Source organism: Pinus tabuliformis, chromosome 3_1 (assembly GCF_031772625.1).
Source record: "Pinus tabuliformis cultivar Carrire ecotype Pingquan chromosome 3_1, CPIR1, whole genome shotgun sequence".
NCBI classification, from domain to species: domain Eukaryota; kingdom Viridiplantae; phylum Streptophyta; class Pinopsida; order Pinales; family Pinaceae; genus Pinus; species Pinus tabuliformis.
Genome location: NC_142301.1, coordinates 985,467,147 through 985,485,214, shown reverse-complemented (window position 1 = coordinate 985,485,214; position 18,068 = coordinate 985,467,147). Strand labels below are relative to the sequence as shown.

General features: G+C 36.4%; 1 pseudogene; it reads left to right on the top strand.

Moving 5' to 3' along the window:
• The first annotated feature begins 5,020 nt into the window (after nt 1-5,020).
• LOC149191151 (glycosyltransferase family 92 protein RCOM_0530710-like) overlaps nt 5,021-18,068 on the top strand; it is a 45,615-nt pseudogene continuing 32,567 nt past the window's right edge.

The following is an 18,068-nucleotide window of genomic DNA, read 5'->3' as shown; positions in this document are numbered from 1 at the left end:
TCAGAGAAAGAAGAAATGAATCAGACCATATATTGTAAAGCATTGGGAAGAATTACCACTCCTCAAACTCTCAAGATAGAAGGACATATTAAGAAGAAAGAGGTGCAAGAAGTGAAAGATCACATCGAGAAAGAAGAAATGAATCCAACCATATCTTGTAATTCATTGGTCGAAATTACCACTCCTCAAACTATCAAGATAGAAGCACATATAAAGAAGAAAAATGTTCAAGAAGTGCAAGATCACATCGAGCATCAAGAAATGAATCCGACCATATCTTGTAAAGGATTGGAAGAAATTACCACTCCTCAAACTCTAGAGATAGAAGGACATATCAAGAAGAAAATGGTTCAAGCAGTGAAAGATCACATCGAGCATCAACAACAAGTTCTCCAAATTTTAAAGGATAATGCCACTTCGGTGCCAAATTAAATGAAACAACAAGTAGATCAACATCGTAGTGAAAAATGTTTTGATGTAGGGGATTCGGTATTTTTACTACTACATCTCAAGCAAGCTATTTATGAGAAGGAAATGTTGGCAATACTACATGCACTTAAAAAATGGCGACCTTACCGAATGGGAAGACTCTTCAAGGATGAGGATGTGGAAGCATTGTTTTGTGCTATTTCTATTATCCAACCAAATTGGATAAATGAAGCAAGGGATGAATGGAAGAAGGACAAAGAAGTATGGCCACTTATTCAAAAGTTGCAAAAGATCCCAATTCAAACAATATTTCTAGAAATTGAAGAGGAAGGAAAATAATATTGGAACCTGGAGCAGTCACAGAAACAAGAACCCGAAAGCTACGAAATCGATCAATTTCAGAGTATCTCATCAAGTCGAAGAACTTACCTGCTGAAGATTCCACATGGGAGGACAAGAATTTTATACAGAAGCATCAAGAACTACTCAAGCGTTGAGGACAACACTTTTTGAAGGAGAGGGGTATGTTAGGCCCCTATACTACTAATGTAACCCCTTATTGTTATTAGTACAACCCACTTATTATATTGATGTACCCATGTAGTGCCCATATAGTTACTATTGTGCCCCATAGAAGCCCACTATTGTTATTATTGTGCCCTTACATTATTATTGTTATGTCAGCTTTGATTATGTTATGACCCCTTAGACTCTTATATATAGAAAGGAGGTCTTTTCATTTGTATCATCCAAGAATTGTTCATTTATGTAATGTAAAGGAGGTTGCCCCCTCGAAGAGGCTGAATTCTAAGGCGTTGATCTATCTTTCCTATCTTTTCTTGAGCTGGTTTCATAACATTAATCATCTGTATAACCGACTATTTAGTAAAAATGCACAGATTTAATACCCAGAAAGTTATACTAACAAGAGATGAGAATGAGCATATTTTCAGCAGAATAAATGTCATTACTAGAATATATGTGTCCTTATCAAAAAATTAGAGGAACTCATATTTTCTTTCAAAATTAGCTTTCAGTTTAAAGGAGGAACTCGTCGGGTTTTGTGGACGTCGAGCCAGATTTGATACAAACTGGTCGTAGCAAAGAATTCAAAAAAAAACAATACATAAAATCTCATTAACTATCAGTGTCGAACCTTATATCATCGATGTAACTGAAAACCCAGAACCCAAGAGGGTTCCAACTTATAGAACCAGTAATAGAACACGACTTAGCTAACTTTTGATGAAAACCTCGGCTTGGTAACCAGTGGAGAGGACCGCCAAGTAACCCATCGGATTCCAAGAAGAAAGCCTAGCAAGATGGTTGAGAGTAAGATCGAGCACAAAGGAGGTAATCACATCTAAAAATGAGAAGAATGGAACATGTTCGTACCTGTAACTAACAGAAAAAAATTAAGAAAGAATTATCACCACAAATACTGGAAGGGTTTCTTTAAGCTGAATTACTATAAGCTTAAGAGAAAATTACCTCAATGGGTAAGTTGCACTGTTGCGGCTCTAAACCTGGAGAATTGTCGGTATGCACCCAATTAAGAACAATCATATGTGTAAGAGAAGGGCTAATAGCAACTTACCTTTCCTGAAGTTGCCACATTTGTGTCAAGATTTTTTTGGGGGACCTTAAGCCTGAACCTGCCATTGATCCAAGTGGCTCCAAAGACACACAGGGTAAAGAGGGCTTATGAATGCTCGAAAATCAATGTGCTCAGAATGACTTCGACCGAGGACCAGAGTGTAGACCTCATCGTCCTGATCGTGGAGGTGTGAAAGGTTCTTCAATTCGAGCTCGTATGAGGGAGAATGGGCCAGTCAAAGTTTTGGTCAAAGTTGGGCTATGGGCCAGGTTTAAGTGTCCTACAATTTGACCAATCCTGAGACATGAAACCTAGCTCCCAAAATCAGTCGAAATTGTGGCCTCGTTAATTTGCCAAATATCCCTTATTTTCTAAACATTTGGAAAACACCTCTATGGGAATCTATATATATATATATATATATATATATATATATATATATATATATATATATATATATATATATATATATATATATATATAACATAGTGGCAGGCCACAACCCCCGAACTATATTGATAAAATGTCATATTAAAAAAATTATGGCCGACAGGCCATGACCCCCGTCGGCCCTCCCAACTATCTTAACAAAAAAAAAAAATATTATGTTTAATTGGGTCGGCGGACACAACCCCGCCAGAACCTTCTCCAACCGTTATATATATATATATATATATATATAATTTTATAAAACAAAAATCAGAATCGACGAGCCATGACCCCCACTGGTCCACCCTCCTCCAAACTCTCATTATATCATAACTCCAGGCAATGGGCGGGCGACCTTTGGTGGACCCGGCCCATGCCCCACCAAATGATACCACGTGTTAAGCCATGGGCGGCGGGGTTCGAACCCGCCCGGCTGGAATGACTGGCCCACCACTCGGGCACCCACACAAATACCTTGATGCACCCATGGTAAACCCATTGATATGTACCATAAAATACATAATCAAAACCCTTTGTTTAATGTGCACCAATGGTTACGGAGGGTGTGGGGGCGGGCCGCCCAATGTGGACCCGACCCCCAACAATGATGTTTACAAACCATAAATATATGTAACGACCTGCATGTTTAAAAATAAATGCACCAACCCAAACTTAATATATATATATATATAAATGGTTCCATCAAAAGAACTAAAAAAAGATATGCAACGGAAGCACAGGGGGTTCGAACTTGTGACCTTTTCCTACCAAACATGACATGCCACCGTTGAGCCACAAGGGCCAGCATTGATACCTTCGCCCATGGAATCATTTATAAACCTCATTTGCATGTAGTTTGGGGTAGATGGAGGAGCCAAGAGCAGGCACAGATTTTGAGACAGAGGGGTAAAATCTTGGCACGTAGTTCGAAGCAACATTTTCCAAGAGGGGTGAAATCTCACTTTGTCAGATTTTGACAAATTTTATATAGTTTTAGCACTTCTCGATGCCACGAACGCAATGGCGCTACCCATGTCTCCATACAAGTTCTACATTTTTTGGTCATTTTTTAGTATGCAGGTGGAACCATGATCGTTGCAAAAACAGGGAGCAGAACCATGATCCTTGAAATTTTCCCGAGGAGGTAATTTTCTCCATGTCAGAATATAGTCAATTTTACGGTCATTTTTCATGGTTTTCCACAGGGATCACAATGGCGAGGTCATATTCGCCTTTCGAGTTACAGATTTCTAATCCACCCATGGAGAAAAATCTTTGAGGATTCTAGGGGGAATTTAAAGATTCCTTGATCCCCATATTCTCAATTTCTCAGAATTTAGAAATTGAAGAGTTGATTTTGCACCAATCGATGCCACAAATCTGATGGTGCACTCAGATTTCTGATTTTCTCATTTCATTTTCGAGCCACTTTTCTAAGTGGAGTGTAGGTGTCAACATTCATGTGTGGGTATCCATTTCCATGTGATTGATGTCGTGAGATTGATGGCACGAACAGCTTCAATAGCCTGACATCCACTTCTTCAGATGGCCCTTAGTTGTGAGGTATATGCAGTGTTCATGTACTTCTTTTGCTATGCATTGTGTTGGACAGGTCCTTTCTTTATGTTTGATGTGGGATCATGTTTCTTACTCATTTTTATGATTCCTTGCTTGATGTGATGCAAAATCGTCTATGTGATGCACTTATTGCCATGATTTGTCATGTTGTGTTTTGAGATCCCTTTGTTGTATGTTGATGGGATCCTCATGTTATGCCATGTTGGCGGGATGCTCATCATACAAGAATTTGTATCATAATGATATGAGTCCTTTCTTGATTGAGAGTTCTTGTAACGGAACATCTCTTGGAGCCATTCCCCCATGAGGGCATTTACCTTGTATGATAGTGACATCATCTCTATGTACATCATCACTATTGACAACACTTAATGCAGCAGCGTACACCATCTTGACACTGGGGCCCAGAGACGTAGTCCCTCCTGGAAAAACTCTATTATCAACAACTTATGTTTTTATGTTGCTGATGATTGTCATGTTCCTCTTCTTTACAACATGCAGATGTATTCATTTATGTTCTTTTAAAAATGCAATTTAACACATCATGAAAGTAAAAGGTCTTGGAAGGGCCCTTTGTCACACCCAGACCTAGATCATCCATCAACGTGGGTTGCGTGCAATTAGGAGTTAACTAGATAATTTGGAAAGAAAACTTAAAAGAAAAAAAAAAAATCATAACTACATAGTCCAAGCATAAGTTGCTCTCATGTCGTAGATTGGCATCACTCGGTACCAGGTCGGAAGCTGGTTCGTCTTTGACTAGCTATTCTTCATCTACTCATAGTGATGCTAGAATAATGTGTTGGGATGCAAAAGATTTAGTTGAAATCACCATTCATACAAATTTTTTTGGTCATCTCCATATTTTACGTGATTATCTATCTTCCTAATTTCATGCAACAAAAACAATGAGATTGATGAGCTAGTATATCTTACCATTCCCTCGCAACCTTCGTATCTGGGTCTTGAGTTGGATGAGCACCTGTGATGACCAACGACGCATGGGAGAGTCAAAAAACCAAGATCACGAGTACTGGCGTGCCCATGATGTGCGATGGTCGTGTGGACGTAGTGGCAGACGCTTTCGGTTAAAGGTGAAATTAACTTTAGTTCCTTTTAATTGTGTGATCATTTCGAACAAATAGTGCGTTGGAGAAGAAAATCTTAACACCATGATTGGTTAGTGGGTATTCTATCTAGCATGTCATGAAATAGGCATTTTATCTAATGATTAATTGGATATATGATTTTTTAGCTCATTCTTGAGTAGAACTGATATCAGGAAACACACAATGATCAATGTTTGGAGGTGGATGCTTGTGAATCCTTGGTGATATAATATTTTATGGCCATAATCTAGTTTTTACATGAACACATCATAGAGGTTTTGGACTCACTGACAAAATAGATTCCATAAATGGGATGTGATTAACAAGAATGATGAAATTGAGATGGACATGGGTATATTTTCGAATACAATTATATGCCATTGATCACATTTATAATATATTTAGGTGAGGTTCGAGTATTTGCTAATTTTTATTTATATCCTAAGCAAGCAACTACTAGGGTTTGATATTGATCCATATGTTGAGCTAGGGTTTGTGAATATATGATAATTTTTTAAACAAAGAGATTCATAGCTTAATGTGTTGATGATGAAACAATTGTTTATATCGATGATGATTTGGTAATGTTGTTGATGTTGTAAGAGCTCTGACAATAAAAATAATTGTGTGGTAGTAAAATTATTTGTTTATCTTGATTTAGTAGAAAATAGATAGATCGATATAGTCTAAAAATTGTGAAATGTTGTCCATCATGGTGAGATTAAGGTTGGAGCCTTCAGGACAAGTGGCAACTTTCTCATCAGGGTGGTAGGGTGGTGTACGACAAGGTAGTGGAGTCTCCTTTAGGTTGGAGCATGATAACACTTCAGGGTGGCAATGTGATTCTAGGGTATGTTACAGCCTACAAAAATTATTGTGTCCTTCTAGTTGCAGGTAGTGAATTTGGTTTTGTAGCATCCTTCAAGTCGAAACTATAAACTAGGATATTGGAACATTGTTCTAGTTGGAGCTAGTAAACCAAGGAATTGGAGTGTCCTTTAGGTTGGAGCTTGTAAAGGAGGGGGTTGAAGCCTCCTTGAGTTGGAGCTTAAAATATTGATGTTAATTTTATTAAAGACATATATTAAGAAACATTTGGTGGTTTTTCTTCCCGAATGGTTTCCACCTAAAAATATGGTCTCTACTATCTTGGTGTTTGTGCATTTTTGAGTGGCGTTGTTTATTTTTCATCTCATGTAGTTTTATGTTGATATGATGTTAATGATAATTTATGCTCTATGAGGCTAAAAAATACTAATTGATGAGAAATATTGATTCACCCCACTCTTAATATTTCCAACACCTGGGGACCACACCCAGCCTGGACCACATTAACCCTTAGCATGCTCAGATTTTCACCTATATATTTTCAAATGAGTGACCTATACAACACGAAGTGCCTTAACATAATACACTCAACTTTATGCCCCGTGGGACAATTTTTAAAAGGTATTTCTAAATATTTAGTATCCATTCAATTTTATTAAGGGAATTTTGATGATTAAAATGTTTTTTTAAAGAAATTATGGAATAATATCTAAACTAATAAAATATGAGTTAGGAATTAGAAAAAAAAAACGAAAACTATTTTTCATTACATTTTCTTGTTTATCTTCTGATATATTTACTCAAATATTAACTATATACACCCCAAGGAAGAAAAGTGAAGAATTGTTGTGCATTATTGAAGAATATTCTAGATGTGAACTCTGTGAAGTCAGAGCTTTTTGAACTGCTTATTAATATGTGGCATTCTGCAAGGGTATGGATATATTTGTAGTGATTTTTTTTTATACTAACTTGAGAATTAAATATATAAACACCTTTTTCAGACCTATTTGAATGTGGATCCAATCTCTTAAAATGATTGCTTCAAATATTAATGTGAAACTATTCATGAAGGAAATTGAGCTAGAACATGAGCAGACCTGTGCATAGATTTTTCATAGGAATATTAAGGATAAAACAGGAGTCATTGATCAGTTAGGGTTATTTACTAGCATAATCCTCTTCAACAATAGAACTCTACATTCAAGGAAGAAGTATCAGTGTATCAAAATTCCACTACAAGAAAATCACATTGCAAACACTTACTTGTATCCCTAATATGAAGATTGCAAGGTTTTCAATGTTCTTAGAGCTTTAATTAAACAACCTAAAGGATTTTATCATCATTATAGAAATCTTGGTTGTGCTGAACATTACAACTTCCTAGGGTTTGTACTAGAGTCCACATCCTATCGCAGTATCATTTAGCAACTGAGATGATCTTGTTCTTCAACACCTTAAAGGAGAAAACACTGGAATAGGAAGGCATGAGTTTTATAAGATTTGAGTTGAAAGTGAACTTAATGTAAATACTGCCATGTGATCGTTCATATGGCTACATTATATGTGCTCGAATAGGTGGAGCAACAAAATATATAATTAAATACATTATGTTTGGTCACTATATGGTTGCAATATATTGTTGCATTTGGATGATGCGACATGCTTCAATTATATTCATACTTGTGATATTCCTTCACCAAGGTCAAATTAAATTTAGTTCCTTTTAAGTGTGTCATCATTTCGAGCAAATAGTCAGTTGTAGAAGGGAATATTAACACCATGACTGGTTAGTGGCCATTTTGTCTAACATTCCATGAAAAGGGCATTTTATCTAATGATTAATTTGATATATGATTTTTGAGCTCATTCTTGAGTAGAATTGAGTTAAGGAAACACACAATAATCAATGCTTAGAGGTGGCTGCTTCTAAATCCCCGACGATATAATATTTTATGGGCATAATCTAGTTTTTGCATTTATAGGTCATAGAGGTTTTCGACTCACTGATAAAATATATTCCATAAAGGGGATGTGATTAACCTGAATGATGAAATTGAGATGGGCATGGGTATCTTTTTGAATACAATTATATGCTATTGAGCACAATTATAACGTATTTAGTAGAGATTAGAGTATTTGTTGATTTTTATTTATATAGTGAGCAAGAAACTGCTATTGTTTGATATTAAGAAAGATGTTGAGTTAGGGTTTGTGAATATATGATAATTTTCTAAACATTGGAATTGATAGCTTGATGTGTTGATGATGATAAGGTTTTTTATATTGATGATGATTTCGTAATGTTGTTGATGTTGTAAGAGGAGCGATAGTAAAAATATTTGTGTGGCAATAAAATTATTTGTTTATCTTGATTGAGTAGATAAGAGATAGGTGGATCTAGTCTAAAAATTGTTAAATGTGGTTCGTCATGGTGAGCTGAAGGATGGATCCTTCAAGACAAGTGGAAACTTACTCAGTTGGGTGGCAGGGTGGTGCAAGGTAAGATAGTGGATTCTCCTTTAGGTTGTAGCGTGTGAACACTTCAGGGTGTCAATGTCATTCTAGGGTATGTTAGAGCCTGCAAAAAATATTGCATCCTTCCACTTGTAGCTGGTGAATATGGTTTTGGAGCATCCTTCATGTCGAACATATAAACTAGGATGTTAGAGCATTTTTCTAGTTGGAGCTTATAAACCTAGGCATTGGAGCATCATTTAGGTTCGAACCTATAAATGAGGGGGTTGGCACCTCCTTCACTTGGAGCTTAAAATATCGATGAAAAAATTATTAAGGATAGATATTAAGAAACATTTGGTGGTTTTTCTCCATGAACGATTTCTTCCTAAAAATATGGTCTCTATTATGTTGATGTTTGTGCATTGTTGAGTGATGTTGTATATTGTTCATGTCATTTTGATTTATGTATATATGGTGTTAATTATAATTTATACTCTATGAGGTTAAAAAATACTAATTGATGGGAAATATAGATTCAACCCCTCTTAGTATTACCAACACCTACGGACAACACCCAACCTGGACCACACCAACCCTTAGCATGTTCATATTTTCACCCATAGAGTTTCAAACGAATGACCTTTACAACATGAAGTGCCTTAACTTAATACCCTCAACTTTATGCCCATGGGACAATTTTTAAAAGGTATTTCTAAAAAGTTAGTATCCATTCAATTTTATTAAGGGAATTTCGAGGATTAAAATGTATTTTTTAAGGAAATAATAGAATAATAGCTAAACTAATAAAATAGCAGTTAGGAATTAGAAAAATAAAAAAAGGAAAACTATGTTTTCATTATATATATATATATATATATATATATATATATATATATATATATATATATATATATATCTGATTTATTTACTCCAATATTAACTATATACACCCCAAGGAAAAAATCAAATAAGAATTAAAATAATAAATAAGAATTAGAAATTTAAAGAAAAAAAAAAAGAGGAAGAAAAAACATATTGTGTATTGTATTTTCAACTTATCTCTTTATACATTTACTCAATTATAAATTATAAACACCCATTTAATGGGTGCATACACTTGATATTTCAATAAACCTATAAGAATATAAGATGAATATAGAAAGTGAGTTTAACACCCTCCTCCCACATCTACCCAAGTAACCAACCAACCGGGGTAAACATGTGATGAGAAGCTACTATGATTAGATTCAACCTCCTATGTGACCTTAAGGAAGTGGAATGGATGGAAGCACAACATACAAACCTTCCACATCAGCTACAAGACTCCCAGGAACCCTCCCAATGACTCAGGTTGCTACCCCCTAAGTCCCACTGAGGTTTTAGACTACTTGTCTCCCCGACGCTCCCATGATATGGACCTGACAACATCTAGGAGGCTCGAATGCTCTCATGCCAAGGGATGCCAACGTCTAGATACTATTTTTCCCAATGTTGTTCTAACCTCCTTAGGACTTAAGGCACTTTTTTAGGCCCGGAGCCCAGGTCGCTGCCTAGAATTGAATGACAACATCAAAACAAAAATATAACAGCGAAATAATCATCCAAATATAAATACTTGAACAATCCCTTAAAAGGACCCCTACTAGACATGACAAGCATTCCATCAAACATACCACGAATATGTAGTATATAGGTATAAACAACAGATTTAAGCATAGGGGTATCACACTTATCTAACAATCGCTATGAATCATAGTTCCCTTATATCATTTGCCGCATTATCATCTATTAGGTCATAGATACATTGTTCATCCATTTACAAGTAAAAACATGATGAGAGGCATACATAGACACTGTCATAAAAAAATATGCATAACCAACATAATAGCAACAAAAATACCAATGAAATCACATCCATATGATCCACATATAAACCAATATAATAGTCATAGAAATATACTGAGAAATAACCTAATATTGATGATGCAAAATCTAAACCCAGGACGAGACTACCATGTTCCACTTGGCCATAGAATGGCTGAGCCAAATATCTCTCATCCATTCACTCCTATGCCATATTCCAAGCATGAATGTGGGACTCAAACCAAAATAACCAACCAGGGCATCTCGAGGCTAAACCACCTCACCCTCATTAATATAAACCAAAATTTATCGTAATCCATCCCATATCACTAGGCCAACTTAATAAACATGTAATAACATGCTTTACCATGATCTCCACCCGATCACTAGGCCAAACAAGCATGGATTCCAACATATTTCTCCACCTACACCATGAGGAATTTTCCTCTCCCAGTCTCTCAGGCTTTACCGTAATCCACACTAGATCACTAGGCCCTAAACTGAGACCCACTCTCCAGGCTTCACCACATATCCCAATCCTAAGATTACTAGGCCCAATAGAGACCAATCCAACTCTTGGCTTTACCGTATATCTTGCCATTTACCAGCAATTATTCCTAATGTCACTAAGGTAACACAATCCTAGACATACTATAGCGCAAATTCTGGCTCAAGGGTTACCAGGCCAGTGGCTTTATTGTGATCCATAGTCTCGTTCAGGGACCAGTAGGCCATGTGCTCTACGATTTGGAGATCCACATCACTCAGCTTTGAATCCATCTGGTAATCCATCTCAACCAAAACATGAGAACCCCGTCACACCACCGCTATCCAGAAATGGAAAAGATAGGTTGAAAACACTGTCACACCTGGAAAAACCATGCCATAATAGCAAAAGAACCACATGTAATACCATGTATGCCAAATATGGCAAGGAAAATGCACATGCAAATCGATATCTGCAAAGAATATTGTTGTAGCTGCATGATCCTACTCTTCCTTGCTTTCTCCTTCTTTCTTCTTGCCTTCTTTTCCTTTCTTGATTTAATGCCAAAATCTTCCAGCAAAAATCTAAGTGTCCAAGAGTGAGAGAGAGAGAGAGAATAATCAGAGAGCTCCAAAACTGAACTGAAAAAATGTTACAAACTGATTCTCATAAGCATTTTTATCAATTAGACCTTTATTTTCTTAATTTTCCATTATTTTCCTTGATTTTCCTCCTCACATGCAACCTGTGACCTTTCACCTTCCTTTTCTCCTAATTTCTGCTATTTTCATAAATAAATGTGCCAAAAATGCCATTTTGCATTTCCAAAGCCTTTGCCTTTTCTTTTTCCAATTTCCTTATCCGTAATGAACCAATGAAGACCCACTAGGATGTTTTAATCAACATTTAGCTTCAACTAAGTATCCCATCAACCGTGGTTATTATTTTTCCTTCATTAAATTTTATTAAATCGAATTTTCACCAGGGCTGTTACAGAACCCTCTCGCTTGGGGAACACAATCCTCAGTCTTCAACCACACTTATACCTTAGCAAAACTGCTAAAAATAAAACATACTTCCCACGGATATTTATAACATAGCTCGATGCATTATTTACAATGATCACCCTGCTAAAAAAAACCAACATGAAAACATAACAACGAAAACTATAGATGACATGACACCCATATCACTTATTGGAGCTTTATAACATAGCTCATGGCGGTATTTACATCCATATACATATGTATATATATCAAAATATCGCACCAAAACATATGCCAAAACATATACCAAAACATCATACCAAAATTGTTTTGCCTCAACCGCAAACAATGAAGGATACATAGCCCACATTTGATCCACCATCTCCCATGTAGCTTCATTGGGCCCAAGGTTCTTCCACTACACTTTAACCTGCTCAATTTCTTGGTTCCAGAGCATGATCCCATTTTTCTGCAATATACACTGAGGCTTTAGCTAGAATTATCCATCTGGTTCCACCTGCAATACAGACTAGACAATCACATGATCAGCATCTTTAACATACTTCTTAAGCACTGACACATCGAAAAAACATGGAATTTAACTTTCAGAGGTAGTGAAATTCAATAGACTATTGGTCCAATATCCTCAAAAATACTGAAGGGTCCACAAAATTGTGATGCCAGTTTGGCACATAATCGAATCTGTTAAAGGAGCTCTTCTTTGGTTTGATGGTCAAGTAGACCTGTTCCCCAACCTGGAACTCCTTAAACAACATGTACTAATCTGCATAACTCTTCTTCCTTTGTGATGTTGCCTCTAGATTCTTCTTTATAGCCTGCATTTCCTGTTCCATGTCCACCAACATGTCTGGTCTAATCAACACCATGTTAGCTGGATCACTCCAACTAATGGGAGTATTGAAACTCCTCCCATATATTGGCTCAAAAAGACTCATCTTCAAAGATTCATGATACCCATTTTTAAAAGTGAACTCTACCAATGGAATATACTCTTCCCACTTTCATTGTTCATGCATAACATACATCTTCAACATTTCCTCCAATATCCCGTTGACCCTCTCAGTTTGTCCATTTTTCTGCGGATGATAAGTTCTATTGAAGGATAACTCTATGCCCAAAATTTTAAACAACTCCTTCCAAAACTTGGAGGTGAATGTTTCATCCCTGTTTGACAAAATCTTCCTTGGAACACCATGCAATCTAACCACATCTCTGATGAATACCTGTGCTACATCGCTAGCTGAGAATGTAGACTTCACTAGAATAAAGTGCGCTACCTTTGTCAACCTGTCCACAAAAACCATGATGGAATTATGTTGTTTCACTTTCCTCATCAAACCTTTGATAAAGTCCATGAAAATGACCTCCCATTTCCATTCTAGAATTGCAATCAGTTGTAGCAGTCCACCTGGATGTTTACACTTTGCCTTTGCATGCTGACAATCGAAACACCTAGCCACAAACTTTGTTACATCCTTCTTCACATTCGGCCAATAATAAAATTTCTTCACTGCGGCCAATGTCTCCTGATAGCCTGGGTGACTTGAATATGGATTCAGGTGAAACTCCCTCAAGATCACCTTCTTCAAATCACTACTATCTGGCACATATATTTTGTCTCTAAATTTGAACAGTCCATCTATTGTAAGACAATAATCGTCATCTTGTGCTCCTGCACCTGTACTTGTACCTATACCACTACCTATACAACTACATGTACATGTACCTATATTGCTACCTGTACCTATACCTGTACTTGTACTCTGCTACAACCTGTGCAGAATCTCCATATACTTGACATCTTGCTGACCTTCTTACAGGATGCTATCCTATAAATCTGTCCCATAGGAACTCATAGCAGATATATGATTTACATTTACCTGCCTACTAAGAGTATCTGCCACCCAGTTGTCCTTTCCTTTGATGTACCTAATCTTGAAGTCAAACTCAATGATCGTAGCCAACCATCTGGCCTGCCACGCATTTAGACTTGGTTGGTCCAGAAAATACCTCAACCCAATGTGATCACTCATCAACACAGAAATGTTTCCAAGAAGATACTGCCTCCACATCTTCAATGCTTAAATGATCACTACTAACTGAAGATCATGTGTAGGGTAGTTATGTTTATGCTCATTTAGTTTTTGTGACTCATAACATACCACCTATCCATCATGCATAAGGACTCCAACAAGTTCTCTCTTGCAAGCATATGTACATACAACAAAATTCTTGTTTGGATCTGCAATCTTTAACACTGGAGCATGTGTCAACAATTGCTTGAGCTACTCAAAAATGGCCTCACACTTCTCTATCCATTCAAACTTCTTACCTTTCCTCTGGAGTGATGTAATAGGATAAGAAATATGTGAGAAGTTCCTGATGAACCTCCTGTAATAGCCTGCCAACCCCATGAAGATCTCACCTCATCCACATTTCTAGAAGCTACCCATTCCATTATGTCCCTTATCTTTTATGTATCTACTACAATGCCCTCCTTGGAGACAACATGTCCCAAGAAATGTACCTCAGTCTAAAAGAAATTGCATTTGTGTAGCTTAGCATACAAGTGATGCAATCTCAACAACCCCAACACTGTTGCTGATTTTTGGCATGCTCTTCCTCATTTTTGTAATATACCAATATGTCATCAATTAACACAATAACAAACTTATCCAAATACGGATGCAACACACTATTCATCAAGCACATAAATGTAGTTGGCGCCTTAGTCAAACCAAATGGAACTACAACAAACTCATAATGCCCAACCACATCCGAAAAGTTGTCTTGTAAATGTCCTCCTCTTTGATGCGTACCTAGTGATATCTAGATATCAAGTCGATCTTCGAGAACACTGCTTCTCCCTTCAACTGACTGAACAAGTGATCAATCCTCAGTAATGTATACCTGTTCTTGATGGTCACTTTGTTGAACTACTTATATTCAATGCATGATATGAGAGTACCATCCTTATTTTTCACAAACAATACTTGTGTGCCCCATGGTGATACACTTTTCCTAATGTATCCCTTGTCCAACATTTCCTTCAACTACAACTTCAACTCCACTAACTCAGGTCTGCTCATCGTATAAGATGCTTTTGAAACTAGAGTTGGGTACCTTCTCCAAACATCTGCATCTTCAACTTACTTAGCTTTATCACTATAAATGTGCATTGCGAATAACACACACCCTTTCTTGTGACTCTGCTTTGCCTGCATAGATGTCACCATCCTAACTAATGTGGATTTCTTCTTTCCCTGTAAGACTCTTGGTTCCCCACTGTCATCCACACAATCAATTTCTTTTTCATAACAATTCACCTTGGTTCTATGAAGATACAACCAATCCATATCCAACAACATACTTTATGATCGCAATGGTAGTACATTCAAATGTGTTACGGTGGGCATACCATTCAAATCAAATGCACAAGCTCTTACCCAATGATGAAATCACTTCTTTGTACCTGTAATCAACTACACTAACCAAGATTCTTCATGCAATTCCTTACTCAAACCACACTTATCCACCATGTCAGGACTAACATAGCTATAATTACATCCAGGGTCAATCAAAATGGAAACAACTTGATCACAAAGTTTACCGTCCATCTCAATGATAAATGCATGATGGTCTTCCTATTTGTTATCCAATGTTGTATAAATACGAGGAACACTTTGACCAACATGCCTAATAGTTTGTCCCTCCTGCGCACTATATATCTAAGGCCTACCACCCTGGTTTTGTATATAATATCTCTTAAGGTGCTCCTTACATCATGTCCAACACTCCAGCTGACCGGTGTCCTCATCTCTGTTCTGATGTTGTAACCCATGTCCCTCTCTAGCTACATTAAACCTATTTTGTGATGACACATTTTCTTTCTCATTTGAATTCTGAGACCTTGCTCTTTTTGGTTGCCATTTACCTTTACCTTTGTCTTTCCCTTTCCATCCTTGTTGAGATTCATTTTTACGCTTTGAATGTTCATATCAATGCTTCAATTTCCCAATAGCTTCCTCAAGTGGCCAAGGCTCATCATGCTCAATCCGATATGTTGATTTGGCTAAGGTTTGCGAGTATATGTTGATTTGTTAAACATTGGGATTCAAATGTTGATGTGTATAGGTTGACATAGTTTTTTATATTGCTGATGATTTGTTAATATCACTGATTTTTTAGAGGAAAAATAGTAAGAATATTTTTGTTGCAGCAAAATTTATTTATTTATCTTGATTCAGCAGAGAAGAGATAGTTGGATCTAGTCTAAAAATTGTGAAATGTGGTCCACCATGGCGAATTGAAGATGTGAGTCTTCAGGGAAGGTTACAACTTGGTTAGTAGGGTTGAAGGGTAGTGCAAGGTAGGAGAGTGGATGCTCCTTCAATTGGTAGCCTAAGAACACTTAAGGCTAGTTGGGTGGTGCTATGGGAGGTTAACGTTTGCAAAGAAAATTGGAGCATCCTTCTGATTGCAGTTTTTGAATAAGGTGTTGGAGCATTGCGTGGGCATTAAGGTGAAGCTGGATAGCACACAGAAAGTCCTGCTTAAGGAGTTACATTTGTGTGAAGGAGTTGGCAGATGCGGATTGGGTTGACGGGTAGCAAACACGAGTAGGGGGTTGTGACCATCACCTCCAAATGATTGCCATCCTCCTGCTGTCGCAGCTTTAAGAGGAGAGTGAATGTTATTACGAGCATTTCTGTTGGGTTGAGGTGCTGGAGAAGCTACAACCCGAAGAAAAGGGCTTTCCTTAAGCAACAACGTCAACATAAGTACGGCAATGGCAGTAAGTAGAATGACAGAAACATTAGCTTTCATTTTCCTAGGGAAAGGCATCATCCTTTTCTGCTCTTATGTTCAACGAAGGCTTTGATATCATTACAATATTCTGTGGATGGATGGGTTATATGGTTGATAGTCTGTAAATATTGGAGATAATTAGAGCTATGGAAATAGTCTCTAAATATTGGAGAGCTATGGAAATAGTTTGTAAATAATGGAGATAATGAGAGCTATGGAAATAGTCTGTAAACATTGGAGAGCTATGGAAATAGTGTATAAATATTGGAGATAATGAGAGCTATGAAGCTATACTTGCATATGAAATATTTGAGATAATGAGAGTTATGGAAACATGATTTATGCTTGAGTTGTAGTTGCAGATGAAATATTTGATGCATACAATGCATTACTCACATGGAGGGAGATTCATTTTTATATGCATACAGAGAGGGGACGGAACAACTTGATTCATTTTTATATGCATACAATTCAAATAAATTACATATTCTTCATTCGTAGAGATGCTTTAACATTCAAACTCAGTTTAACGAGTGGTTTCAACTTTATGGGTTGTCTGCGTCGAGAGAGAGTGGAATAGTAATGTGTGAGTAGGCTGTGATGTTTGACATTGTGTCTTTATTCATTTCCGGTGTTGAATTGACTTACGATGATTGGAAAGAGAAGTTTCTTGTAAGTAAAATGAGATGTATCTAATTTTGATCCGTAGGGGCAGCGTTGATGTATATCATTGTGTGGTAAGGTATATAATCTTTGGTCAATCCATGATTTTCCATTCAGATTCGGAACAGTTGCAAACTAGGTTTGTGAAAGCAGCAATATTGGGCCCATTCAGATTCGGAACACTTGCAAACTAGGTTTGTGAAAACAACAATATATGAGATTTAGAAATCTAATTACGCACCAAAAACTACACTTTCATTAGATTAACATAAACATAAATACATTAATATAAATATAAATAAATCAATAATAGTAATTCTATCTTAATCACACAATCAATTAATTGAATAAATTTCTCAATCAAATACTAATTTATAAAAAAATTATAATTAACGATTTAGATGAAATTCTACCATTACTTCCTACCTAAATCAACCTTTACAAAGTGTTCCTTTAGTTATAATACTAATGTTCACCAAATGGTTTTTTTATATATGACTCTTTCTCTACTTTCCCTATATCAATTTCTATTGTATCGTACAATGTTTCCATACTGCTCTCTCATGCCAACTTACTGTTTTCACGTATTTATAATATTACACTACTTTCATGCTCTGCAATAATTTTTGGATTTCTAGAATTTATATATAGACAATTTAACCCATATATATATAAACACATTCATATATATATAATAAAAGTCTTTAAATGTTATTTTTGAGTTTATTTTAATATTTTAGTATCTATATTTTCTATGAAATCTATCATATTTTGATGTACTAATCCTTTGTGTATCAATCACTAGTTGT